The following is a 27,818-nucleotide window of genomic DNA, read 5'->3' on the forward strand; positions in this document are numbered from 1 at the left end:
TGACATATGGAATGCTTGTGCCACAGAAGGAGGATTAGCGTGCTAAGCCATCGTACTGGCCCCAATTAGGAGGTATGTTTTAATATCCCTGTGTTACACAACAGGAGTTGGGGACTCAGAAAGGTGCTCTAACATGTCCAAGAGAACCCAGGTTCCTGGTTTGCCAGCTTTTCCCTCCCAGGCGGGTCAGCCTGCCTCACCCAGGCCACCCTCCAGACGCTAGCCTTTGTTCCTGTCCAACGTTTATGTATCCATATATCTGGTGACTTATTATTTTTTGTAAGTATGTATTTTCACTGTATTTAAAAAGCAGAGAAAAAGAAAGAGGCAGAGATGCAGAAAGAAAATGTCTTCCAACTACCGGTTCTTCCCCCAGATACCCACAACAGCCAGGTTTGGGCCAGGCCACAAGCAAGAATCAGGAATTCATTCTGAGTCTCCACTGTGAGTGGCAGGGGCCCAAGTACTGGTGCTTGAGTTTAGATCCCAGCTCCAGTTCTGTGTTCCGCTTCCTGCTAACACACATCTGAGAGGCTTAAGTACTTGGCTCTCTGCCACCCACGTGGAGAGCTAGACTGGGCTCCTGCTTGGGCCTGCATCAGGCCCGGCTGTTACAGGCATTTAGAGTATGAAGGATCTCTCTCTCTCTCTCTGCCTTTCAAATTTAAAATAACAATAATAAAGCAACTTTTAGTTATCTTAAAAAAAAAAACTGATGGACTTGAGGCTAACATTAGGGTGCAGCACAGATAAGCTGCCTCCAACAATGCCAATATCCCATAAAAGCACCGATTCGAGTCCTGGCTGCTCCACTTCTGAACCAACTCCCTGCTACTGCACCTAGGAAGGCAGCAGAAGATGGCCCAAACTTGGGCCCCTGGGGCAACTTGGCAGACCCAGATGGAGTTCTAGATTCTTCTCTTCAGCCTGGCTTAACCCTGACCATTGTGACTATTTAGGGAACAACCAGCAGATGGGGAAATGTTTTCTCTCTATCTATCTCTGTCTCTGACTATCTCTATAGCTCTGTCTTTCAAATAACTTTTGAAATCCTTTTTTTTTTTCCCTAAGTGACGGAGCTGAGTTCTAAGTGTCCTCCCTGATTTCCTGCAATGGACTGGCCTGTGTCCCCATGATCACTTCAGGTAGGCCACATCACAGGGCTTGGCCTGTCTTCTCACCCAAGGCTTCAGGATGCCGCCAGTTCAAAAAGGGTGGAACACATACCCGCTGAGTCCGGGAACACAAAAATACAGAGGGTGTGGAGGGGGGAGTGGGAAAGGTGTGCCTTTGCACCAGATGTGTGTGTGAGTGTACATCCGAAGGAATCATTGAAGCAGTAAACATTAAAAAGAATACTCCCTCCCCATGACAATTATACCTTGAAAGTTAGAAAAAGTAAGAGCCAGATGTGAGAGTGTGAGGGAATGAGCCGGGGAAAGGAGCTGTGCACTTGTCTCCCTTGGCAGGTCACCCTCTCTCTAGTTTTCAGCTTTTTTCCAAGGTCAACTTGTTTATTCCCTTAGAAATTGGTGAAAGGCACCTGCCTTTGAAAAGTCTCTTGTTGTTTTTCCTAGTGGTATGTGAAGAGGCAAATTATATCAGGAAGCCTAGGCTTGGGTAAATGACAGAAACTGAAGGCTGAATTTGGTCCTGAGCTTCCTAGCAGCCATGGCAAAAAGGCAACAAGTGAGTTTGCCTGGTTTTCCTGGGCTGTCCCAAGGCAGGTGCACTCACAGGTTTCCCTGCAGGAGACTTCTCCCAGGAGCTGCCATGTCAGGAGAAGATATGCCCTGGGCCATTGCAGACATCCAAGGACCCTGGGCAGTTTCAAGGTCCATTTCTATTTTATTTTATTTTATTTTTAATGATGTTTGCATAATTGATTAAAGTGGGAAGAATCGAGGGTTAGAGAGAAGTGGGTGTAATCTTGGTTCCAAATTTTCTACTTCTTCCCTGTTTCTGGAGGAAGGGAGGAGCCTTACCCAGCCTCCCAACTGCCCCAGGATCTGGGGATGGGGAGCGGCCACCTGATACCAACCCAGGGTCCCGGCACTGCGCATGTTCTGCGGGTTCTGCCTACGTGGTTTCGATGGTTCTGAGATGCTCTCAGTCTCACTGATCCAAGGATGAGGAAACCCTTCCAGTGTCCGTTGCCTGACATAGCCAACCTTGGAGTCTCCATTAGTCTAAATACTTGCCGTCATCGTTTGGCTGGGGTAGTTGTCTAATTTGTTCTGTTCTTCTTCTGCTATGGTACCAAATATCCTCTGTAGGCCCCCATGTGCTGCCATATCCTCCATGTGCAACAGGGCCTGCCATTCACTGCTCTGTCTTTTCCACTGAGGAAGACCAAGTTCTCAGATATGGGCTCAAGGACCCAGGCCAGGCGACCCGAACCCCACCATTAGGGGTTCATTTCTCAGGGTCAGTTTTGTATCTCCTATGTGTCTTTCTCACACCTGCCCTCAGGTACAACCAACGGCAGTTAGCTTTCCTGGGAAAGGGTCATTTGCCCTGACTTGATCCTGGGGACCAAGCCTGTATTATCTGGAGGGCGGATGGACGGGCGGACATCTTCTGGAGCCCACACCAGCAGCAGTAGCCGCCTGGGAGCCATGGCAGAGTCTGGCTGCAGGGTAGTAAGGTCAGGGGTGGGAACACAGGGAGCTCCAGGCAGGGCTGGGCTTTGGACCCACAGCTGGTTAAGCCTTTGGAATAAATCCATCAATCCGTGGAGGATGTGGCTGGAACAGAGTGAGGTGGAGCTGGAGGGCTGAGACAGGACCAGGTGGTTTGTGGGCCCACGTGGGATTTGGGTTCATTTAAAAGATGTATTTATTTGTTTATTTATTTGAAAGGCATGATTAAGAAGAGAGAAAAGGGGAGAGATCTTCCATCTACTAGTTCACGGCCGCATTGGCCAAGGCTGGGCCAGGGCTGAAGCTAAAAGCCTCAGGAGCTAACGCTGGGTCTCCTATGTGGGTTAGGGGCCCAGCTCTTCAATTTCCTCTACTGCTGTCCAAGTGTAGTAACAGGGAGCTGGATTGGAAGTAGAAACAATCAGAACTCCAACTGGTGCTCATATGGGGTGATGGTGTCAACTTAGGCAGCTGCACAACACCCACCAATTAGGATTCATTTTCCAAGAGGAATGGGATCACATTTAAAATGTCAAGCCAAAGCTGGTGTTGACTGTGGTGATTAAGATGCTGGTTAAGACGACTGCTAGCCTGGCATGATGGCTCAATTGGCTAGTCCTCCACCTGCAAGTGTTAGGCTCCCATATGGGTACTGATTTGTGTTCCAGCTACTCTACTTCCCATCCAGCTCCCTGCTTGTAGCCTGGGAAGGCAGCAGAGGACGGCCCAAACCCTTGGGACCCTGCCCCTAGGTGGGAGACCTGGAAGAAGCTCCTGGCTCCTGGCTTCGGATCAGCCATTTAGGCAGTGAACCAGCAGATGGAAGATCTTTCTGTCTCTCCTCTCTGTAAATCTACATTTCCAATAAAAAATGAATACATTTTAAAAAGAAGACTGCATCCCTATTCAAGTGCCTGCCTTTGATATCTGATCCAGCTTCCTGTTAATGTGCACCCTGGGAGACCGCTGGGCCCCTGCCCCTCTCGCAGGTCCGGGTTGAGTACCTGGCTCCTGACTTTGGACCTAGCCCTGGTCCACCTGTTGAAGGAGAGGATCTAGGGTGGGTACTTCTCAATTAAATCAAAAGGAAAATGTCAATCAGAGCGCTTTAATTTGAACTTTGTAACATTTTGAAATACCACATAAAGACCTCCTCTCAGAGGAATTCATCCCCGGGAGTCGGCCTGCAGAAGAGCACAGCTGTGTGAACTGGACTCCCGGTAACAAGCGCTGTAGGGCAGCGAAGGGCCCATGTTGTCAATCCCAAAGGCGGTCAGCAGAGGGAGACTCTGGTAGATGTGGCTCATCCACCCACAGTGCCTCTTGGGGACACTGGGCCCAGTGACTTGCTTTAGGGATACCTACACTCCCACATTTGAATGCCTGGCATTGGTGCCCAGCTCCCACCCCTGCCTCCAGCCTCCTGCTGATGCACAGCTGGGAGGCAGCACGCGGTGTGCAAGGACTTGGGCCCCTGCCAAGCACACGGGAGACCTGAGGTCAGTTCCCAGCTCTTGGCATGGCCTGGCCCAGCCCTGCCCACTGCAGGCATTTGGGGAACAAGCCAGTAAAGGAGATCACTTGCTTGCTCTTTCTCAAAAAAATAAATTTAAGATTTTTTTTAAAAAATGTATTGGAAAGGCAGAGTGGCAGAGACAGGGAGAAAGAGAGAAAGAGAAAATAAATCTTGTATGCACTAGTTCACTAACCAAATGGCCAAGTCAGCCCAAGCCAAGAGCCTGGAACTTCATCCAGGTCTCCTAGGAGGGTCAGGGACCCAAACACTGGGGCCATGGCTTCCCAGGCACATTGGCAGGTGAGCCGGATTGTGAGTGGAGGGAGAGACAAGACTCCATACCAGTTACTCCCACACCAGTGCAAGGGCCCAAATACTTGGACTGCCTTCCACTGCAGTCCCAAATGACAGTTTAACCTTTGCCCCACAGTGCCCACCACTAAAATTCCCTGTGGATTGCACTTCTGTACAAAGCTGGCTAAGACCCTATGGGTGAGTGGAATGACCACCCAATGAGTAGGTGGCAACCTCAATGAGTAGATGGAGGAAGAAATTGCTTATTGCGTCAAGGAGTGGACAGGAGAAAGGGGAGGGTTTTACTTATCTGTTACCTTTTGCATTTCCGTAATAATGGACTGTTTTCTGTTGTGGGTTCCTCTCACTCCATCCCCCCACCCCACTTGCCCCTCTTGTGCTATTATCTTTATGAACTATAATTTGCGTTCGAAAAACCTTTGTGAGAGATGAGCCCTCACAAAGGTTTGCCATCTTGCAAACAAGGCCACAGTCATGGTGGGGGGATGTTTCCGGAACTCACACATTGATCTCTCTTCATTGGGGTCCTTGCTGGGCTTCTGCAAGTATGTGTCCAGAGGCCTAAAGCTGTGCCCAGGGCCTGGAGCAGGTGCTGGTATGTGTGGGGAGGGCAGTTCATCCCCCTAAGCAGGCCTCTTCAAGTCCCCTTACAAAACCTTGTGTGGTGCAGAATAGGGGAGGGACAGCTCAGAGAGGGGCAGACTGGGACCGCCCCTTCTCCCAGATGTTTGGCTGCTGCAAGGCCTAGGGGTCTGCCAAGACCCAGCCAGAGGGAGGTAAATGTCCTGAAGTGCTTGTGTTACTGCAAAGGTGGCAGGGTGTCCCCATGCTGCCCCCGACCCCTGCCAATCCAGGGGCAGGCAGGGTTGTTGCTGCCTTCTCCGTACTGTCTACTGGGGTACAGAGGAGCCAGCCCACACCCCTGCAGCAGGGACCCTGACTTAGGACTAGGGCAGAAACAGCAGGATGGGCAGAGAGGCATAGAGGAGAGAGCTGTTCCCCATCCCATCCTCACAAATACACCCCCACCCCCGCTGCCTCACCCTCAACATAACCCAGCCATAATAACCCACCTTCCAACACCCCCGCAGCCTCTGACTATCCTTAAACACCAGAGACAGATGTCGCCAACATCTGGAGACAGGGCAGGCCCAACTGATGCCAGAAGCTGGGAATGGGGGTTGCCGGGGTGGGGTGTGTTCAGGGGCAGGGGGCCCCCACCTGTTTGTCACACACTGGGACAGGGGCCGCTTGCACTGGCCTGGCTGGGGCTCCCAGGCATGGAGGTGCTCCGGAGGGAAGCAGAGGGGACTTCAAAGCCGCCCCTAATCCCTGTGACATTTTCAGGCCCAGGCGTGTGCTTTCTTATGCCGTGGATCAAAGCCCGGAGCTTTATAAATAACCCTCATAAAAGCCAAGGGTTTGTAAAGTTAAACAGTAAGTCACTGAGAGGGCAAGCCTTGGGGGTGGGGGAGGCTGGGAGCCCAGCCCTTGCCCACCAGGTGCCTCCCCACCCCCATGCCAGGGCCAGCTGAGAGCTCTTCTCCCATCCCTTGCTTCCTCTCCACAGGCATGCCAGAGCTGGCCATTCATTCATTCAATCCATCATTCCTTTCTTCATTCATGCTTTCAGCCAGTCAATCCACAGACATTTCCGGATGCAATGTGCGTGCCAAGGCCCAGGCGGGGAGCAAAGCTTTGGTACTCACTGCTCTGCAGATTCCCTGCTGGCCACCTACCAGCCCATCACCAGCCTCCCTGAGCCTCAGTTATCCTCATCTATACATTGGGCCCACATCTTGATTTGCTAATTTTTCTATCTTGACAAGAGAAGCAGAGAGAGAGACGCTTCCATTTGCTGGCCCAGTCTCCAGATGCCCTCAACAGCCAGATATGGCTCAAGACCAGCAGCCAGGAGCTCACGCTAGGTCTGTTACCCTGGGTGGCAAGGACCCAGTCATCTGAGCCTTCACTGTGTAGGCTCCCAGGGCATTGGCAGAAAGCTGGAGTCAGGAGCCAGTGTTGGGTACCAAAGGCAGGCACTCCCCTACATGATATGAGCATCCTAGCCTACCCCCCACCCCCCAGACACACCTTGACCCTCTGCTGAATGCTGGCCCCACCTCAGTGGGCCTAGGACATGCTAAAGGCTCAGGGCATGGCTTCCTGGGGCTGTGAGTCCAATAGGGAACAGCGGGCTCAGCAGTGCCCGGAAGCCTCTTTGCTGGCTCAACCCCTCATCTGCCCATTCACTGTCTCTGCCCTCCACTCCTTCTGTGACTCAGGGAGTCAGCAGCATGCCACGCTGGATGCCAGGACGGCCCTCAGGCCAGATAAACACAGTGTCTTGGCTGCTATTCAGGGAGATGTGGAGAGGCTGCTGGGAACACAGAGCTAGAACTCAGTTCATACTGAGTGACAGTCTGGGAGGGCTTCCTGGTGGTGGTGGCAGTGCACCTGACATCCAGCTATGACAAGTTGGCTTAGATATAGGTGATCAGGAAAGACATGGCAGATGGTGGACACAACCTGGGTGAAGGTGACAAAGGCACCTAGTGTAGTACCAGAAAAGCCCCTACCCCAAACACTTCTGAATTCTACCCCAAGAATCCCGTGAATATCTGGCGCATGCCGCACCCTGTGGCCTCATCTCCAGCACATCCCTCCCCCATCCCTGGGGAGGTACTGCTCTGTTTGGCACCTGCAGTGAGAGAGGCACAGAGACGTTTAGCAACTCTCTCAAGGCCACACAGCACAGGCACTTTGGACTGGCTCAATGATTATAGGGATGAGGGAGCTTTACCTGGGGTCACACCTCTCCTCCCCACACCAAGTCTCCATGGTTTCCCACCAGCTCCACTTCATTCTTTCTTATCTGCATGAGATACAGGGGGCTGGGTTAGCCCTGGAAGGCTCCACCCCCTCCACCTGTCACAGCCATATTTTCAGCTGACCTCATTAGGGAGTTGGCCTGGAAGCAGTTGTCCCTGGTACAGCCGGGAGTCGGGGGAGGGGTGGGAGTGGTCCCTGGTGGGGCAAGTAGGGAAGGTAGCCTCATAGTTATCCCATAGGGGTCTGGCCTGGTTGGCGGCAGGCACCAGGGAGCTGGGCTATCTTGGTGAGGATCCGTTTGCCACTCTGCAAACACATGTGGGAGCTCCAGAGCCTGCTGCAGAACCCAGTTGCTTCACACAGCTGCCCGAGCTCTGCTACCACCCGGTCTACCCCGAGCGCCCCTCTCTATGCTAACTATCCATGACCGCAGCCCCTCGTGCAGTCAGGGCCTCTGAGCCACTCCCCTGAGGTCCCACCTCTGAAAACCCTTCTCGGATCCCCACCCGGAAACCAGGACAGGAAGGGTCCCCCCCACCCGTCACTTCCAGAGCTTGTTTCCCCATCTGTGAAATGGAGTGGGGCTTGGGTTTGCCCAGTGTGTGTAAGCGTTAGCCACCAAATAGTACCAAGGCTGCTGTTTGATACTGGGGTAAGATGCTGCTTGGGATACCTGACTTCATATTGAAATGCTAGTTCGAGTCCCAGCTTCTCTGCTTCTAATTCAGCTTTTTACTAATACACCTGGGAGAGGCTGGCACAACTGGCCAATCTTTCACCTGCAAGTGCCGACATCCCGTAAGGGCACTGGTTCATGTCCCAGCTACTCTCCTTCCTGATCCAGCTCCCTGCCTGGGAAAGCAATGGAGGATGGCTCCAGTTCTTGGGCCCAGTGCCACACACTTGTCCCTAGAAGACTGCACTCCGGCAAGGTCCGTAGTCTGCACAGTCCACATGTGTGCCCTGCCCAGCCTCCCCTGCTCACGACGCCACCTGCTCATTTCCGTGAGCGGCTGAGCGATAATAGAATCGGGGACCCAGGGGAGGGAGAACCATCCTGGAAAAGTTTAAATCAATTAACTCTCTTCCAGAAAACAGGCTGGGAAATGTAATGGAGAAATAATGAATTTTCTCCACGGGATGAAATGACATAGACCAGGGCCCAGTGAGGAATCAGGGAGGTAGGCACAAAAGCACTGTGTCTGGGAGCCTGTGTGGCCTTGGGCAAGTCTTCGTCCTTCTCTGAGCCCTCATGTCCCCGACTGTCCAATGAGAGGGCTTGGGTCAACCTCAGGTATGAATGAATGACAAGCACACTTTCCCATCAATGTCTCTTTCTGTGCCTAAATCAGGCATTGTTAATCAATAGCAGAGTCAACCCCAGGCAGTGCTTCAGCAGCCATCAGAAGAGACAGCCCTTGTTATACCCCTGTGTGACAGAGAAGGAGAGCAAAGCTCAGAGAGGGGAAATGGTGGACCGCAGGTCACTCAGCCAGCAGGTGGTAAAGTCAGGAATCAAACCCACAGCCCTGTCTCCCCTGAAATCCTTCCCTTCTCTGGCTGCTGGGAGTCTAGGGAGGGCTAAAGCATCGCCCACACGACTGTTTCAGAGCTGCACTCACCCTTCCAGGTGGTGACACAGAACCCCAAGGGGTGACGGCCGCATGACATCATGTGTGCCCTCCCCTCTCTCTGTGCTCTGTAATCCTCTCAGAGCACCAGCAGTGCCCATTGCTCCTGGATTGGCCAATGCTCAGTCCAAGGGGTAGCACCCTGGAGGTACAGAATGAATGAATGGATGGATGAACAAATGTGGTGTATCAGAGGAGCTCTGAGCCATGCCAGCCCTTGGGCCCCTGAACTGACGCCCCATGCCTGTCCTTTGATAACCCACCTGCCTTGTCTGGCTGACCCCTCACCTCTGCTCACGACCCCACGTGACCCTGGGAACCTGCGGTTAGGGTGTAAATCCATCACTGTCAAGTGTTCTGTCCCAATCCTGCTCGCTTCCATCCATCTTCCCCCTGCAGCCCTAGAGAAGGAGGGGCAGGGCAGGGATGGAATGGGCAGAGTCCTGTCCCAGAAGCCCCCTAGCCACTGAGATCTTCTCAGTGCCCCCTACCTGCAGGGTGCTTTAGGCCCACAACATGGAGCACGGGGCCTCTGGCTGGTGGGTACAGGAGGCTTGGGGGCATCCATTCTTTGGTGCGCATCCCTATTGCTTCCCTCTCTGTCGACCCCCTCAATGGAGGCTCCCTCAGAAAAACTGTGCTAGGCCTGGAATGGTAGCCTGGCAGCTAAAGTCCTCACCTTGCATGCACTGGGATCCCATACAGGTGCTGATTCCAGTCCCAGCAGCCCTGCTTCCCATCCAACTCCCTGCTTGTGACCTGGGAAAGCAGTCGAGGATGACCCAAAGCCTTGGGACCCTACGCCTATATGGGAGACCTGGAAGAGCACCCAGCTCCTGGCTCCTGGCTTCAAATCAGCTCAGGTCCAGCCTTTGCAGCTACTTGGCAAGTAAATCGACAGAAGGAAGATCTTCGTCTCTCTCTTTGCATATCTGCCTTTCCGATAAAAAATGAAGGAAGGAGAGAAGGAAGGAAGGAAAAGAAAGAAAAGAAAGGAAGGAAGAAGGAAAGAGGGGCCCAGCACGAGAGCGTAATGGTTTAAGTCCTTTCCTTGAACGCCCTGGGATCCCATATGGGCACCGGTTTTAATCCCGACAGCTCCACTTCCCATCCAGCTCCCTACTTGTGGCCTGGGAAAGCAATAGAGGATGGCCCAAAGCCTTAAGACCCTGCACCCACTTGGGAGACCCACAAGGGGCTCCTGGCTTCAGGATCGGTTCAGCTCCAGGCAATGTGGGGAGTGAACCAGCAAAGGGAACATTTTCCTTTCTCTGTCTCTCCTTCTCTTTGTAGATCTTTTGAAATAAAAAATAAATAAATCTTTGAAAGAGAGAGACTCTGGCCAGCCAGTCCTCCTGCCAAAGGAGTCTAACATTATGCAAACACATATTAAGCTCTGACTGTATACCTGTGCCGAGACTTGGCACCTGCCCTCCAGAAGCCACCAGTACATGGAATGCATGTGTCCTTCCCATTAGCCTGCTCCTTAATGGACAGGATCCAAGGAGGATTCCCACTGGATCTGACATTGGAGCCTTGGAGGAAGGAGCAGGTGCCACGAGCCTTTAATAGGTACCCTCTGTGTACCTAGCACACTCATATGCTGAAGTCCATTGGTTGTTTTTCCCCTTTGCTCTTGGAAGAGGAATTTGACCATCTCAGTGGAAGAGATGGGGCCATGGCTCACTGTGGTGCAGGGAACTTGTCCAAGGCCACAATGTCACTGCCCTGTTCCTACTCTCTTTTGTTGTCATCTTGGCGACCCCTGGCAATGTGGGGTGAGGTGGGTACCTGACCACAGGCATCTGTGCTTTCCTGGCTAAACAGAGAGGTCACCAGACCATCCCAGGTCACAGGGATGCTTTTCAAAGGCGGTAGCCAGTTCTCTCCCTGACCAACAGTGTGGGCATGTGTCAGAGGAAACCATTGTCTTGGGACCATCAAGGTTTACAAAGTGGCAGCAGATCAGTTCACAGGACCCTTCACGGCTGAATCCCAGCCACCAGACAGGGGCTTGGCCTGGGTGGTGATGGAGGGTAGGGGTGGTGTGAGGGGATGGAAGGGCCACCACCCTAGAGCTCCCTCTGTCTCCACCCAGCCCTGATGCCTCAAGCTGGGCCCCCACATCACCCTTAGGATGTGAATTCCACCTGGCAGCGGGTGGGGGGAGCAGAGAGCGGCTCCTACACAGCCAGGGGCCCAATCAATGCTATCTCTCTGGGCCATGCCTGGTCAAACATCGATTTGCAGCGTGGCCACTAACTCCCTGTTTATGTAACGCCTGAACTTTGCACAACTGAGTCGTTTCATATGCGGGAGAGGGCTTGTTGCCATGAAAACCGAGCAGCACATGACAGCCGGGTTGCGGCGGGACCCCTGTTTTATTGGCCGGTGCGGAATGTATTTTAACCTTGATAAGTCAATAACTTTCTATACAAAGAGGGGATTCGCCAGCAGGGCTTAGGCAGGCCTGGGAAGGCCAGTACAGGTCAGAAAGGAGAGGAGGCGGGGCCGGCTGGCTTTAATCCCCCTGGCAAGCTCCCTGCTACCCCAAGCCTGGGAGAGCCAAGCCCAGCAGGCTGAAGGCCAGAGATGAGCTCCTGGGGGTGGGCGGGAGCAGGGCAGAGTGGAGAGAGACCACAATGTTCTCCCCCCAGGCCCTGTTTCCTGTTTGCTAGGGCCTCCAGCTAAATTGGAAATCCTATATTGCAAAAGAGATCAGCTAACGCCAAGGTTCAAATCCCAGTACCCCCAGTTTAGGAACAAAGGATGGGTGACCTTGGACAAAGCTGCGGGCCTCAGTAGTAACATCTACAACAAGGGCCTGTGGCATGGTTGGCAGATCACTTGTGTGAAGCCCCTGGGACAGGGCCTGGTCTTTTCTCCAAGATGGGTGCTGCTATTGACTTAATATTTTTAAGAGTATTTTATTTACTTGAAGGGCACAGTGACAGAGAGAGAGAAAAGGGTATACGAGAAAGAGAAGGAGAGAGAAATCTTCCATTTGCTGATTTGGTCCCCAGATGTTTGCAGCAGCCACAGCTGGGCCAGCTGGAAGCCAGAAGCTGGTAATTCTGTTTGCCATGCAGGGACCCAAGCACCTGGGCCATCTTCCACTGCCTTTCCAGGTGCATTAGCAGGGAGCTGATGGGAAGTGGAGCAGCTAGGACTTGAACCAGCACCCCAATATATGGGATGTTGGCGTTGCAGGTGGCAGCTTAACCACTGTGCCACACATGAGGTCAAGATGGACGTTGTCATGGTTGATGACATCTTTTACTCCAGTTAACTATCACTTTCACTCGTAGTTTTACATCAGTTTTCATAGAGCCTGTTAGGCATGCTTTTCCTATGACAGTCCTTGGGACAGATAGGGCCACAAGAGAGTTTTCAGATGAGGTAGCTAAGGCCCAGGGAGGTTGTCCTGTGAATGGGTTGGATGATGAGACCATCTGGAGTGCTGCCAGAAAGAAACACTCAAGTCCCCAACCACAGCCCATTGCTCTTTCAAACCTAGGAATAGCACCATGTGCCAACCCCGGACTCAAGGCAGATATTACTAATCAATGGCCGCACTGTGTCCTTCCCTCCCTCTGGGTGAGGCTTCAGAATCCTCCTCAACATGGAGCTGGTGTTTGAGATGAGACTGATTTGAAACTGCTAAACCCAAAGGGGCCTTCCGTCTCCAGGTCTCCTGACCTCCAAATGTGCATCTTGATTCCCTCAGGGGGTCTTCCAGCTGAAGGGCCCCATATCATCCCTCACTTCCCATTCCCAACTCTGCCCACTCATCCCTAGGACTCCCCTCCTCCCCAGACCTTCTCAGACTCCATCAGCAAACAGTGACCTATGTGCTGGTTGCTGGGCAAGGCGCCAGGGACCCTTGGTGAGGCAACGCCAGAGGTCCTCCTGTCCCTTTTGACCAGACACATAGATGGAAAGAAGCCCACCAGCAAGGGTGGGGTAGGGTATGTGGGCTATAGAATCAGGCAGGGGTCTGGGCTTCCCTGTCCCGCACCCTGGCTTGCCGCTGTTCCCCGGCCTCCTTGCCCTGTGCCCCTGTGCCTATACCCCAGAGAGCAGGCAGCTCCAGGAACGGGGTGTGGGAGGAGGCAGGAGGAAGGGCGGGGCTGAGAGAGGAACCAGGTTACTCGTGCTCCTGCTTCTCCCCCACCCCGCCCGTGCTCCAGGAGGAGCATAAAGAGCTCTTTCTTTCCTGCTTATTAATAGCACTGATTAAATGATCTCTGAGCAACCTACGGGGTGTGCACCAATGGGGGCACGGCGCCCTCCCAGCTCTGGCCTAGTTCACAGCAAGAAGGGCAGGTGAGGTCACTGGCTGCGGGGTAGGGGAGAGGGCAGGCCCGCAGCTCCCCCCTTCACCGCTCCCCACCTTCACCCCGCCAGGGAAAAAGGCCCCAGTCTCTGCCCTCTGGCCAGCACTGCCACACTTGGAGACTCACCCCTGCCCCCAGGACACCTGCAGCCATCCTCCTTGCATGGGTGGGCGAGCCCCCTGCCAGAGGCAATCTTCCCCCACCTCTCTCTTGGCTGCTGTGCCCCCCTGCACCTGGCAGGTGGATCTAGCCTTCTCACCAAGAGAGGCACTTGTTCTGGGCTACCCCCCCCCCCATGATGACACCTGCTATCTGTCCCTGGGAGTCCCACACACCCCCGTCCCTGTTTGGCCTCCTGCCGAGTTCCCAGGGCATTTATTGAGGAAATGTTGAATGAAGGGAGGGATTAGCAGAGTTCCAGCAGGGGGAGGGGGCAGTACTCAGGCCTCAGTGAGCGTGAGGCAGACCATGAATGCGGCAGAGGTGGGAACTAAAATTCGAGGTCCCTGGACTCCTGAGCGATGCCTAGATAACAATCCATCCCATTTCACAGGTGGGGAAACTGTGGCAGGGAGGCTCTGAGGAATAACCCACTTAGCCTGACTCCATTCCCTTCTCTTCTTCATGTGTCCCACTTCCACCCCCAACTAGAAAACAAAACAAGCCAAACCCAGGCTACATTGATTACTTGATTCAGGGATTCATCCAACAAACTTTAGGTGCTGACCTTGCACCAAGCCAATGTTTAAGAATCTGTGGGTCCAAATGCAGCGGCAGCCCTTGGAGAGCCCTCAGGCTGGTGGGGAAGCTGAGCAATCCCTGAGCTGTTATTAGGGAACACCCATCGAGAGGGAGGAGTGCCACAGCACAGAGGGGTGCAGTCAGGGAAGGCTTCCTAGAGGAGGAAGTACTGTAGCCAAAATCTAAAGGAGGAACACTGGCTCTGGAAAGGAGGAAATGAAGGGGACAGCTAGAGCCAAGGACAGGGCACTTAGGAGGGAGGTGGTGCAGGCATTTTCATAGGGTTGATGTGGAGGCAGGCACACAAAACAAGGAGAAAGCAGGGGCCCTCTGCGCCCCTCGGCCCCTCGGGGCCTCTTGGACCCCTGGCCTGAGCCAGTGTTCAGGGCACCAGCAGGCTCCGTGGCCCTGTGAACCATGGCAAATCCATCTTGACACTGTCTCCGGTGAAATAATGCTGAGTTATTGGATACAACCAATAGCAAAGGCCTGACGGGCTGACCTGAGGGGGGACGGGGTGTGCAGGGGTCGAGAGCTCTGGGTGTGGGGGTGGGTAGGGTGTATGGAGCCCAAGGCCAAATATCTTGAGCATCTTAGGGAGAAACCTGCAGCAGTGCAGGAGGCCACTGGAAGGCTGTGCCCCCCCTTACCTGGATGAAAACATTTGGAAACCCATGCAGGATTTTTCCCAGGACACATGTTTCCATCAACTTAGTGAAGGTCCCTTGTTCCACACAGCTTTGGAAATATTTTGCACGGAGACAAGCATCTCATAATTCTGTTTCTGTTAACTCTTTAAAGTAGCCCTGTAGAGCTGCCGTTTGCATTTTTCTTTGAAAGGCAAAAGAGATAGAATCTTTCATCTGCTGGTTCATTCTCCCCAAATGCCTTGCAACAGCCAGGGCTGAGCCAGGCCACAAGCAGTGGCAGGGACCCCCGTCCTTGAGCCATCACCTGCTGCCTCCCTGGGATGCGCATGAGCAGGGAGCCGAAATGGGAAGCTGAGGAGCTGGGATTGGAACGGGGGGGGGGGGGGAGTGGGGGAGGGCGGAGGGGGTTCCCATACGGGGTGCAGTTGTCCCAAGTGAGCACACTAGCATTGCGCCAGTTCCCTGCCCCCACTGCTGCACCCACCACGGCTGTCCCATCATTAGCATAACCAGCACTCAATAGACCCAGGGAACTTTCCAGGGAACTTGTCAATGCTCTGGCAGGTAGTCAGCCTGGTTTCACCTTGACATCACATGGGTGATGGACTGACATCCAGAGAGAAGCAACGTGCCTTCCGGGTCACACACAGTTGATCAGGGCTGGGACTGGGATGTAGTCAGTCAAGGTTAGGATCAATGGACTCTGTCTGCCCTAAGAGGCGGGCAGCAGAGGGTGCCATGATGGCAAGAAGAGGCGGGACTGTGTGCATATGTGTACTTCATCGCTCTGAACATGTACCTGGCAGGTGCACTGGCTACTTGTCAAAGGACGAAAGCCCCAACTTTGGGAAGGCTGCTGCGGAGCCCATTGCAGCTGTCTCCTTGCCTGTGTTTCCACTATCCCTGGCTTGAGCTTCTGTCCACATCCTGTTGGTGCCCCCACAGCCACCCTGATGACATCACTATGCCAACTTCCAGCTGCTGACCCAGAATGGGAAATAGTGTTAGCTAAAATCAGCTTCCAGGTATAAAGCCCCACCCCCACCCTCAACTCAGGGAGGGGCAGCAGGAGCAGAGCAGGGCATGAGGCCCTGTGAGGCCTGAAACCGGGCCATCTCCTGCCCTAAATAAGATGATGGTGGCCTACTTGGGCTGGCCCTGGAGGGACCCTGCGGACACCTGAAAGTAGGCTAGGGCCTGATTACAGTTAGCCCACCCAAGGGCACCCCAGTCCAGAGGCCCTGCCTGCAGCCAGCATTTAGCAGGCACTTTAGTCTGCAAGTCTTTTCCAGGCCAGAATCCACTTTGCTCTCTCCATAAGCCTATAAGATAGGACCTGAGATTGATGCCCTCCCTCCAAGTTCACAGGCAAGAGTACCTGGCCAAGGACAACTGCCAGCCAGAACAGGCCTGGGTGGGGTGCAGGCAGAACCACACAGAGCAGGGGATCTGGATGCCACCTTGCGATCCTGTGGATATCCTCGGTGTACCCCAGATAGCTGGCTCCCTGGCTTGTGGGGTGATGCACACACAGCAAACAGGGACCTGCTGCTCCGAACTTTCTTGAAAGTCATTGGAGACTGCTGGTGGGCCACCCAGGGGCCATCAGCTGGATCCAAGAACTGGTGATGCCACTTAGAAAACCCAAGGCAAAGGGCAGTGTAGTTGGAGAGGGTCCAATCCGATGTCAGGTGGAGAGCATACTACGCCTTGGTTTCCCCATCTGTTAAGTGGATGGGACAACTCTTGATGCCTGACGTGTTCAAGAGGCTCTCAGCTAGCCAGAAACTCCCCACAGTGCCGGCTGTGGAGTCAACACTCCGCAGATCTCAACCTTGATGCCAGAAACCCATCACGACCAAGACAGGGTCTCTTCTGTGTGTTGGAAGCAGAACATGTCATTGCCAGATCAGTCTTCCCTTCTGTGAAATGGGGTGATAATGCATACTGTTGTGAGATTGGGGAAAACACTGACCTTCATTGAGTGTTAGCTCACTCAGGCTGTTCTCAATATGAAGTGAAACAGTGTGGATAAGGCATTGAGCTCAGTGTTTTGTCCCCAACAGGGGCTCCATAAATTACACTAATTTTTTCCACACCGGGCGGGGGTGGGGAAAGGGGGTGTGGCGATAAGGGACTACAACTACCAGCACGCCCAGCGCTCCCAGTTAGGGTTCCACCGCCCGACGCCGGCGTCCGGCATTCCGGGAGTTGCAGTCCTGGAACCACAGGTCTCCCTTATCGCGGCTTGGGCCGGGAGGAGGCTGGAGAGCCGCCCTGCCGGCCTTTGAATTTTGCCGCGAAAAGCGCGCGTGGTTGCCCCCGGCCCCGCCCCCTGCAGGACGCGGCGCCGCGTCACCCTGGTAACCGCCTCTCAGCCGTCGCTGATTGGACCGGCGGCGGGGGGCGGGTCAGGGGCGAGACGCCGCGGCGGCCCCGAGCGCTCGCGCCTGTCAGTCGGGCCGGAGCGGAGCAGCGGGCAGGACGGCCGGGACGGAGGCTCTGCGGACAGCCTGCGTGCGCCGGGCCTGGTGGAGGCGGAGATTGGGGCCCCGCCGCCTGCCGGGGCGCGGCGGTGTGCGGCACTCGGGTCCGGGAGCCGAAGCGCGCCAGGGAGGCGCAAGGCTGCGGCCCCGGGGGCCATGGGCGCGTGAGAGGCAGGTGCGCGGCGTCCCTGCTGCAGCTCGGGAGCCCTCCAGCGCGACGCACCGGCCACCGCGTCCGCCCCGGTGCTACTCGGACTGACTGACTTCTTTCCTCGACGCCGAGGCCCCCGAGGCTGCTTCCGAGCCTCCACCGCTGCAGCTGCCGCTCGTTCGTCGGCTTCCCCTCCCCCCACACCCGTGGCTTGGAGCCGGAGCAGGAGGAGGAGGGGCTGGTGCATTCTCGCCGCTGCTCTTTGCAACCTGCGGGGGCCCGTGCATGCCCGGCGAGGAGCCGGGGGCCCCTGCAGGTGTGTGTGTGTGCAATTCCCGCTCTACCTCCCTCCACCTCACCTCCCCCGCCCCGCCCCCGACGAGACGACCCTCCCACCCCCCGTGCGAGCCCGGGGGGCTGCCAGCTGCCGGCGGGCGGGCCAACGAGAGGAAGCAACAAAGACAGGCTGCAGCTGGGGCTTGGCGCGAGGGGCCGCGGCCGCCGGGCTCCCGGCGCGGGCCGAGCCGCAGAGCCGAGAGCCAGGCCGGGAGGGAAGCCGCAGCGCCGCCCGCCGGACGCAGCCAGCACAGGCCCCGCGGCCAGGATGAGCCGCCCGAGCGCCCGCACGGCCCGGGCTGCGGGCTGGCACGATCCCCGCTGAGCCGAGACACTGCGGACGGCGCCCTTGCTCTTGCGGAGAGACGCCTCGGCACCCCGCCACCGCACCCCGGGGGGCTCTCGTCGGCCGGCCAACGCCGCCCGACCCTGCATGGCTGCCACCCGCCCAGCGGAGCGTTGTGGCCGCTGAGACTCGCTGCCCCCGCACAGTCCGGCTGACCCGGTGAGTTGCGCGCGACGGGGGCTCCCCCCCCCAAACCAAGGCAGCGGGCCTGGGAGCCATGTCGCCGGACCCCGGGCTTGTCCGCGCCCTTTGCTGCTCTCTCTTCGCATGCAACTTGGCTGGACCGCCGGCGCGAGCGTGATTTGGGGTCGGTGGTTGGGATTCCGCGGTGGGGAGCAGGAGCCCAGGGCGGGGCGGATGCCAGAGAAAAAGGTGACCTCCTCCCTCCATACATACTCCGCTCGTGGTGCTAAGCGAGGCAGCGCCTCCGCCGTCCCCAAGGTTCCCCGCCCCCCGGGAACTCCCGCAGCTCGGGAGCCCAGGAAGGGGCGGAACTGGGGTCCGCCGGGGACGTCTGCTCGAAGCGGGGTGTGGGGACCTGGCCACGGTTGTGAATCGTGGCGGTCTGCGACTGGGTCGTAACGTAGTCTCCCTGCCGGCCCGGTGATCCCCACTAGTAACTCGCCGGGACCTCGCGCCAGTGCCTTAGTAGTGGAGGGGGTGGTGGTGATGGTGGTGGTGGTCGTGGCGGCCTGCAGCGGCGTGACGTCACTGCCCGACCTCTGACGTCACCGGGGTTGCCGTGGCGACACGTCTTGCCTTGACCCAAGGCCGGAGGGGGCGGGGTCGTGGTAAGCGGGCCCAGCTCGGCGCTTTTGTAGTCCGGCTGGAGTGGAGACAGACTCCTCCTCCCCTTCGCAGTTCTCTGACCTAAATCTCCAGAGCCCCACGAGGTGGGGAGGTCTGCCGTGCCAGCTGTCCCTGCTGATGCTCCCCCCCGCCAGGACAGGTGCTCAGAGCTTTGCTCTTATAGCCTGGTGGTGTCCAGAGGCCCTGTCTCAGTCAACTTCTTGCTCTTCAGGAGGGGGGGAAAAGAAGACCACTCTAATCACCTTGTCCCCAGCCAGCAGACCCAGAGCCCCTGGGGACCTCCAGCCTTCTTGTGCGTGCCACTTGCCTCAGGAAAAGGCAGGTGCGCTACCTCCAGCGGGGGAGGGGGTAGTGGCGCGGCTGCCTGTTTGCTGTCCCCTTGGGAATTCAGGGGAATCCCCATGCTGCTCAGAGCCAAGTTTGGGTTCAGGGACCTCTGCTGGGCTTCCAGGTCCTGACTGACTGACCCATGGGTTCCTTTTGAGGTCAGGGTAGCTGTGACAAGCACCTTGAGGTGACCGGAGGTGGTTGGTGGGAATGGCCAGGGCTTTAAAGTATGTGTGTGTCAGTGCTCAGCTTGGGTGGGCATTGGGTGCCAACCCTGCCTCTTCCACCCCGTCTCACACCTCTCAGCGCACCTGCCTTGGTCCCTTGCACAATGGCCTTTTAGCCAGCCCCTGGCTGCAGCTTTGTGATTCTCCCAATTCTCTTCCAAGTAGCAACTGTCAGTGTCAGATGTGGGTGAAGCTGCTGGCCAGTGCTTGACACAAGCTAGGAAACTATCATTGCCCTAACAGTCTGGGGTGGGGTGACACCGGAACAATGTATGTGTGGGGTGGGGCAGGACCCTTATGAGACCCAGCTGCCCCTCCCCCGCCACTCCAGCCTGTTCTGGTTCTCCCACGATAAGTAGCCATGAAGCTGCCTTGGGTTGCCTGGCAGGGAGAGGGGGCTCCTCAGCCAAAGGGGAGGACCCCCTCGTTGGCTTCTAGGGATGGCAGATGGGGGCAGTGCTGGGGGAGGCAGCGGGAGGGCTGCTGGCGCTGCCTCTCAAAGCTTCCCAGTTTAGCAACAAACTCTGAGCGGGCGCGCCAGAGAGCCCCAAACACCGGCAGTTGGAGGCCCTCCTTCTAATGTTTACTCTCCTTCAGCCAAGGCGGAGGGCGGGGAGTGCCGGCAGAATCGGGTGATCCCTTCTGCTCCCTCCCCTCAGCTTGGCAGTCAGCGCCAGACGACTGCTAACACACACACACGCACACACACTCCCTCATGAGCAGGAGGGGGTGCCAGCTTAGTGCCAGCTCAGCCGGCATCTCCCTTGGTACCAGGCAGTGTTTTTAGGATAAAACACCTTCAACGTACTGGGGCCCATTTTGTGGATGAGTAAACTGAGGCTGCAGCAGAGCATGGGATAGGCTAGAGAAGCCCTGGCTTGCACAGGGAGAGAGAGAAGAGGAGGCATCCCTGTTGACTGTGCAGCGAACTGGCCCTTCCCTAAGTGCCTCTTCTGCATGGAAACCCTGGTCTTGAATCCTGGTTCCCCAGTAGCCATTCTAGCGCCCTCCCTCCCTCCCCTTGCCAGCTCCCTGTTTCTTTCCTGCCTGCCAGGAGGGAAGGGGTGATGAGCCCCAGGTTCCTTATGTCTGGTGGGACCGGCAGTGGCACATGTGACAGGTGCAGCTTGTGTCAAGCATTGGCCAGCGAGGACTGTGCCGCACCGTAATCTTGGCTGCCCCTTGCGCTCAATTTGGCTCCCCACTCCCACATAATCCTTTTCAGAGTCTAAGCTCGTCCACCCATTGTCCCTTCTCAGCTTCGGGGTTACTTTAGGGCTGGGGTGGCCCCGGCAGCTGAACTCCCTTGGGGAGAAACTCCAGGCTCCCCTGTGGTGGTGGTGGATGGCTCAGGGCCAGGCCCTGCAGGGAGCTGGGTCCCAGCCTCCTGGCTGTGTGGTCTTGGGTGAGTAGCATTCTCCTCAGTTTGATGGAGGAGTCAGTGGTGACACCCGCTGCCCCAGGGTGAGGATTTGTGGGGATGGGGAGCACCATGCACAGGCTGGGCATACAGGCTGGGCAAGCATTCCAAGACCCCTGTCCCGGGGGCTTCAGGGAGCCCCATCTTCCGAGTGGAGCCTCCTCCCCATCCCTGGGGGGGTCAAAGATCAAAGACCGCAGCTGCAAGACAAGGGCACCCCCTACTGGAGGAGCAAAGGTTGAGGGAGGCCTGGGGAGGAAGTGGTCCCACCCCCAGCCCTTGTCTGCCTCTCCTCCTGCCTCTCCTGCCTTCCCCCCATCCTGCTCAAATAGGGGCGGAAGCGCAGGAGCGGAGCAGCTCATATTCATGAACCGTAATTCAATCAGGCGGCCATTCCTCCGAGAACGAGGAGGCGCGCACAAAAGGGCCGCTTTATTACCTCCCGCGGGCCAGGGGACCGCGGCGCTCCCCCAACCGCGGCCGGAGCCGCTTTTATTGTGTTAACCCATTTGCGTGTCAAGAGCTATTGTGCACCAGCATTGCCTGTGCGCACGCGGGGCGGCGGGAGGGCGGGAGGAGGCTGCTGCGGCCCCCGGTCACCTCTGCGGGCGCCACCCGCCGCCCTGATTGGTTGCTAAGTGATTTGCATCCAAGGTAATCACTTTTATCTCAGAAGGATGTCGACTATAATTATAAGCTACTGACATCTTTTGAAATCTGCCTAATGACTATTTTAGTCTGCACCAGGCTAAGGATGGGGGGGGTGGCGAAGAGGGATGGATTCCTTATCCTTGAAGGTCGGATTCCTTAGTAGGGCCATGTCTTAGTGCCTATTGTGTGCATTACCCAAAAGATGGGGTGCACCACCATGGGGAGCTTGGTTTCTGTGGGTACCACTTGAGAGCTGGTTAAAGGGAGCCTCACCCAGCCCCACTTCCAGGAAGGAGCCATGTGCCCAACCCCACAGGACCAGAAAGTGGCTGGCAAATGGATAGCTGGGCCCCTGTAGCCCTAGGTGTAGACCCACATTATCACATCTGGGGAGAGGGCCCCAATCTGGAATGTTCTGGAGTCTGGGTAAGAACCCAAACCTGTCCCTCACTCACCCACCCCATTTTACTGAGGGGTGGGGTGCAGGGAGAGGCACAGCACCACTCAGGGTCAGAGGTCGGCAGGTGGCAGGCCCAGTCCCCTGCCCCCCAGACCCCTCTTCTGCCCCGCCTTGGTGTGGTTCAGGAAGCACCCCACCGCTTGGGGAGGACCCTGGCTGGTGACTGGAGGCTGGCCGAGGAGGGAGCTCTGGAATGAGTGGGGGAGATCAGATGAGTCCGTGATCCCTTCAGCTGAGCAGGGCAGAGAAGGCCGAGGTCTGGAGAAATGCTGTTGCCGGAACCCAATGGGTCAGCCTGGTGTGGCATGATCAGAGTTGTTGTGGGCGTGGGGAATTGGAGAACCAAAGGTCATGGCTAGAAAGGGCAGGGGGAGCTCATAAAGTGGAGGGAAAAGGGAGAAGCTAGGAGGGTGACTGGGAGGCCTTGAATGCTGGACTGAAACCCTCACATGGTCCCAGCAGCAGGTGAACCTGCAGAGACTGCCAGGGCCCTTGGGAGCCTCAGCCTTAGCATCCGTGTGTGTGCTCTGCTGGCCAGTTGCTTTGCTATTCTGGGCTGTGGTTTGCTTGTGGGCGTATGGGGGTGAGGTGGGGTGAGCTTGGGGTGCAGAGTGCTCCCCTGAGCGCTGAGGCCAGCGGGGAGGTAAGGGGTTTGGCTGAGGCCCTCAGAGCTGGATTGGCCAAGTTCAGGCCCTGGATCCCTAAAGCAAGCTGGCGGCTCAGTTGTAGCAGCCGTCTGGGGCCTTGGGGACCCCTGCCATTATGTCCGGGGCACCTAGGACAAAGGCACTGGGGGTCAAGGGGCAAGACCCAAGGGCTGGCTATAAACAGGTTCCCGGGGAATAGGGACTTAATGGCTCTTAGTCTGAGGGCAGGGGTGTGTAGTAGAAAAAGAAGGCGGCAGGAAGGGCCCAGCCAACAGCTGTCTGCTGCCAGGGCAATGCCAACTGCATCAGATGCCAGGCCTCCGAGCATGGCACTGGTGTGGCAGAAGTGGCCCGAGTTGTGGGGCTTGGCCCTGCCCCTCGTCCTCTGTGTAGGGGCCTCCTCCTTCCCCTGTTCATTGGTTCACCTTGGAGGGCAGTTGTGTGGCCTGGCGGTCGCCGCACCAGTGGGCAGTAAACAGGAACTGCTATTTTTACTCTTTCTGCATCCGTTCATTGAGAGAGATTTCACTGCTCCTCGCCAGGCTCCCTGCCAGGTGCTGCAGCCAGAGATGAACGGGGGCAGCAGCCTTGAAAGGTGGTGCGTTCCGAGGGAGGGGCCGGTCCTGGCTGGTGGGCAGCCCTACTGCAGGGGGTGAGGCAGGGGCCACAGGGACCCTGTAGTGGGTCAGCAGTCTGCCTTATGAGTGACACCATCATGAGCAAGTCGTCATCCTCCACCCCACCCCATCACACCCCACACTTGGCCACATCCTTTGCAAAGTGTCAAGGATGGTTTGCCCTACACAGCTGTGCCCTTGGCAGACATTGCAAATCAATTGCTGCTCTTTTCCCCTGCTGAGCCCCTTCTCTGACCTTGGGCTCTTTCCTGGACGTTGGGCAGACAGCACTAATCCATCAGCAGGCCAGGCCCGTGAGCTGAAACCAGGGTGCCTGCTGGGCCTGGGGGAGCTAGACCATCTTCCTTCTTGTCCACAGGCTCCCAAATAAGGAATTCTGGGGACACATCTAAGGACATGGGTGGGAGCGCTTAAGGTGTAAACATCAGTTACTATCTTCTTCCAGTGCCCGGGGAGACTTGTGGCCATCCGTGTGCATTTGGACCCTCACAGCCTGGCAACATTTACTGCGCTCTCCTGGGCCCCCTCTTACTCGTCACGGCATGCCACTCAAACCTCTAGGAAGAATCCTGGGACTGTGTGTGAATGCTGAGGAAACCAAGGTGTGCAGTGGTGATGCACCTGCTGAGAGGCTGAGTTGGCCTTCAAGCCCAGGTAGGACTCCGCAGTCCAGCCCGGGGCAGGCTTCCCGGAGGAAGGTGTTGTTTCTTTGGAGGCCTTGAGGGCGAGTGGACTTGTGACAGGCCACACTGGGCCCTTGTATGTGGAGGGAACAGCCAGAGAGGCAGCTCAGGGACAGGCAGAGTGGCAGGAGATGGCTGGGACGTGGAGGGGGAGCACTGTGGCTGGCATTGCTGTTTGTATGTGGCCTTCCCTGGTGGGGAGACTATGAGGTCCCATCCAGCTGTCATCCTTCAGCATCTCTGCCAACTCAGGGTGCTGCTCGGGGCTGCTGGGAGCTGTGGTCTGGAATGGCGCCTGGCACCGGCAGGCAGGCAGCCAAGAGGTGTTTGTAGAGTGGAGAAATGCAAGAACGCCCCTGACCTGTCCAGGTCCCATCAGGAGGCCCAGGCCAAGGTTTTTTTTTTTTTTTTTCTCTCTCTCTCTCTCCCTCTCTGGGAGATGTTAACATCAGGCCTGGCCGTGCGGGTCACAGCGTGTGCATGGGGCCAGGCAGGTGCCTGGGACGGAATCTTCCCTCCAGCCTTCCTCCAGCCCGCTGCCTGTCCCCCACCCCAGCCCCTTTCCACCCTTCCTACTGTGCCGCCGTCTGTCTGTGTCTCCCTGGCCACGCCTGGTTAGGGGACCAGTGCTTGGAGTGGGCGGGGCGGGTCGAGCAGTGGTGGTGGGGGGGATGAAAGATGAAGGTTCGTGACCATTTTTTAACTCAATAAAGGGAGAGACAAGCTGCAGGCTGCAGGCCGGGGATATAATTAGTTCGCAGCAGTGGTGCTTTCTTGATTTAGCTTTTGAGAGAACAAGACAAGGATGTTCGACCCAATTAGCAGGAACATCTAGTCGGAGCCTCAATAGGTGAGATAACAAGCTATTTTTATGACTTCTTTCCCAGCTTGGGGGGGGTTGGGGTGGGGGCAGGGAAGGGGTATGGGACCTTCTTTCTTTTTCATCGGGGAACAATTATTAGTGGTCCCAGGATTTCCCGAAGCCCAATGGTGCGTTTGTTAACCCAAACAAGCCAGTGCTCTTCCCCTGCCCCCTCCCCGCCAAGCAGCAGCTGAGGATGGGAAGGAGTAGGGCACTGGCTCCCTGTCCAGGCAGCTCCTGGAAGAGTGCGCTGAGTTCACTACTGTGACATGGGGCCCTTGGGCCCCTGAGATGGCACTGGGCTTTTCTGGGCGTCCCCTTTGGCTTGCAAGGGGACAGAAGCAGATCAGGCTAGCTCCTCTCTGTCCCGGCCTCTGGCAACCCTTCCTGGCACCACCCGCGATTCCTTCTGCCAACTTGGCCAAAGGAGGCGCTGGTTCCTGCTTGGCCGTGAACTTCGACTTTGCATTCCACCTGCTGAGCACTCCCCGTTTCCCTACCCAAGATGACTTGCACAGTGCAACCCCCTCCTGCCTATCCTAGACCCTGACCCAGTCTTTGGTGGGTGGCTGGGTGGCAATGAGGCCTACCCTCGCTACCCTCTGCCCTATAGCAGGACACCCAGGGCTAGCTAGGTCCTCACTGTGCTGGTCAACTCTGCCAAGGCCAAAGCCCGGCGGCCAGGCTACACTTCAACTCCTGGCGAAGGCAAGGGAATGCCCAGAGAGGGAGTTGGCAGGGCTGTGGGATGCCCCAGGAGCCGGGCCTGGAGCCCAGAGCAGGTTCCTGGGCCCGGGCACGTCTCACTGAACCTGGTTGCACCCCAGTCTCTGCGTCCCATTTCCCTGCCTGCATGCTGCCCCACACTCCGGGTTCAGACAACTGACAAACCCAGCCATGCAAAGTGGGAGTTTAATTGCAAACAGTTTTGATGGATCATGGGCCCATCTGTGCTACCATATGCAGAAGTGAAAAAAAATTCCCCCCATCTTTCTCCCCGCCCAGCTCCCAAACACACTCCAAGAGGAAAACCTGCCAAGGCTTTCACGGCTAGAGCCTGGCAGAGAGAACTGGGAAACACCCTGGGGACTTCCTTGCTCTGTAGGCCTGGTGGGGTCAGAGGGCCAGGTGGGGGTGAGGGCAGGAGAGCCTCAAGGTGTCACCCCCTCCCCCTGTACCTGGAAGGGACCACTTCTTGGTGGTGACAGCTTCACATGGTCCCAGACTGTCCCATATTGCATGGTCCATGTGCTGTGGCTCTGTTCCTGGTGCCACCTGCCCAGGCCTTGGCATGGGTGGGAACGTATGGGTTATTGGTTCTGGAGGACATTCCTAGTTCAGGAGGATACTCCTCTTCCCCTGGGGGTGCTGCCTACCTTGGTGCCCAAACCTGGCCTTGCAGAATGAAGGGCTTTTGTGGGGCTCAGCCCTGGGCAGGTCTCCCAGATGAGGTGCCTCTGGGTGGGCTGGTTTTGTCGTGTGTATCTAAGAGTTCTCACCTCCACCAATGCCTGCTATGGTCTTGTTCTCACACCAGCAGCTGCTTTCAGCTGCATGACTACACAACCTCTGTGCCTTGCTTTTATCATCTGTTCAATGAGCACATGTCACCCGGGGGGTATAGGTCATGCGGGGCTTCTCTGTCGGTCTGGTCTTTGCTCACTCAGGTCCCTCCCAGGCTCCTGAGCAGAACACTGACCAAATGCCCAATGCGCACAGGTATGTGTGGAGGAGGCGTTAAGGAAAGGGGGACCTGGGCTGGCCAGGAGTCCTGCATCTTTGATCCTGTTCTCACTAGGGTCCAGACGCTCCCTTGTAATTGGATCAGGCGAGGGAAACCAGTCAAGGTCCCACTACTGTAAAGTGGCCGGAGCTGGGACCAGAATCCCAGTCTGTGCAACAGTAAGCTTACACTCCTTGCATCACAGATGCCGAATGTCAAGCCTGGAGCTGGGAAGGGACTTGGCAAAGAGCCTGCAGCCAGCAGCACCTGGGGGAATCTCCTGCCCACACTGTGCACTTATCACCCTTCAGCCCCAGAGCTAGGTCCCTGCTTCCCATCCTTGTCCCCAGCAGCATTATAAACTGGCAGCTTGGTCAGCGCCAGCCAGTGCCCTTGGCACCTCCCGCAAGGCAGCACGGGAGAGTGAGTAGCACCCACCTCCTGTGGAACCCTGGCCAGGTGCTGGGCAGCCCGCTCCCCTCCCGGTGGTGTTCCTTGGCTCCCGTTGTGATTAGAACTATTACTCAGAGGCGTCCACTCACAGGTAACGTGAGGCATGAGGCGTGCTTGGTGAACACTCGGAATGAATGCCAGTTAGGGCCAGAATCCTGTCTCGTTGCACGTGTTGGCTATTGGGGCACCATGGTACACGTTCTCCTATGATTGCTGTAAGCGTCGAAGGGGGGTTCTGCTGTGTGCCGGGCTGTGTAGATGGTGCAGCCAGGGACCCCATGACTCGACATCTGCTCTTTGTTCAGAGGAGGGTCAGGCTGCATCTGAGAAATGAGGAAGAACCTCTGGTGGGAAAGAAGGGTTCAGAATCCCCCCTCTACCCATGTCCATGTCCTCAAATGCTTCATTCAGTTGCCTGCACTAAGCGTGGACTAAATGGGTCTCAGTTTACCCATCAGTGAGTGTTTCTTTCTGCTCAGATGGCAGGAACTAGACCCTCTGAAGGGAGCTGCACAGCCGGGGGAGCGAGAGGCCTGGAGGGGGCCAAACTGGGATTTGGACTTGGGGTTGCTGAACTCTGGAGCCATTCCGGAGTGGTGATTCTCCGAGGCCCAGCACACAGCAGCTATTTTATCAACAGTGGCGGCTGTCATCACACAGCTGCAGCTGGGCTGGGGACAGGCTTGACACTGAGGATTAGCACCAACAGACAGCAGATTTTTGTGGATTTAAAGTGCTGTTCCAAAAAGAACGTAGAAAGTTCCACCACCACTGCCGCTAGCCCAGGACTGGGATTCCAGGGTAGGACGGAGGAGGGAAATGCTGGCCAGCCCCGGATGGGTTCCCTGCCTGCCACGCCCCCCCAGCCGACTTCCCGCCAGGCCCCATCTTGGCTCTCTGAATTCCCCTGGCAGCTCGGAAAGATGGCCGTGTT

At 56.6% G+C, this 27,818-nt stretch overlaps 1 protein-coding gene across 2 annotated transcripts in view; it reads left to right on the top strand.

The window, feature by feature from the left end:
- FAM222A (family with sequence similarity 222 member A) overlaps positions 1 to 27,818 on the top strand; it is a 97,251-nt gene that overhangs the window by 32,551 nt on the left and 36,882 nt on the right. Inside the window, exon 1 of one of the 2 annotated variants that reach the window (XM_004591924.2) lies at positions 18,010 to 18,142. The exons of the other annotated variant lie outside the window; for it this stretch is intronic. The gene's annotated coding sequence lies outside the window, so the exon portion shown is untranslated. Of the gene's footprint in view, positions 1 to 18,009; positions 18,143 to 27,818 lie in introns of those variants that run through there. 2 annotated transcript variants of the gene reach the window in all.

The sequence above is a fragment of the Ochotona princeps genome, chromosome 29 (assembly GCF_030435755.1).
Source record: "Ochotona princeps isolate mOchPri1 chromosome 29, mOchPri1.hap1, whole genome shotgun sequence".
Classification (NCBI taxonomy): domain Eukaryota; kingdom Metazoa; phylum Chordata; class Mammalia; order Lagomorpha; family Ochotonidae; genus Ochotona; species Ochotona princeps.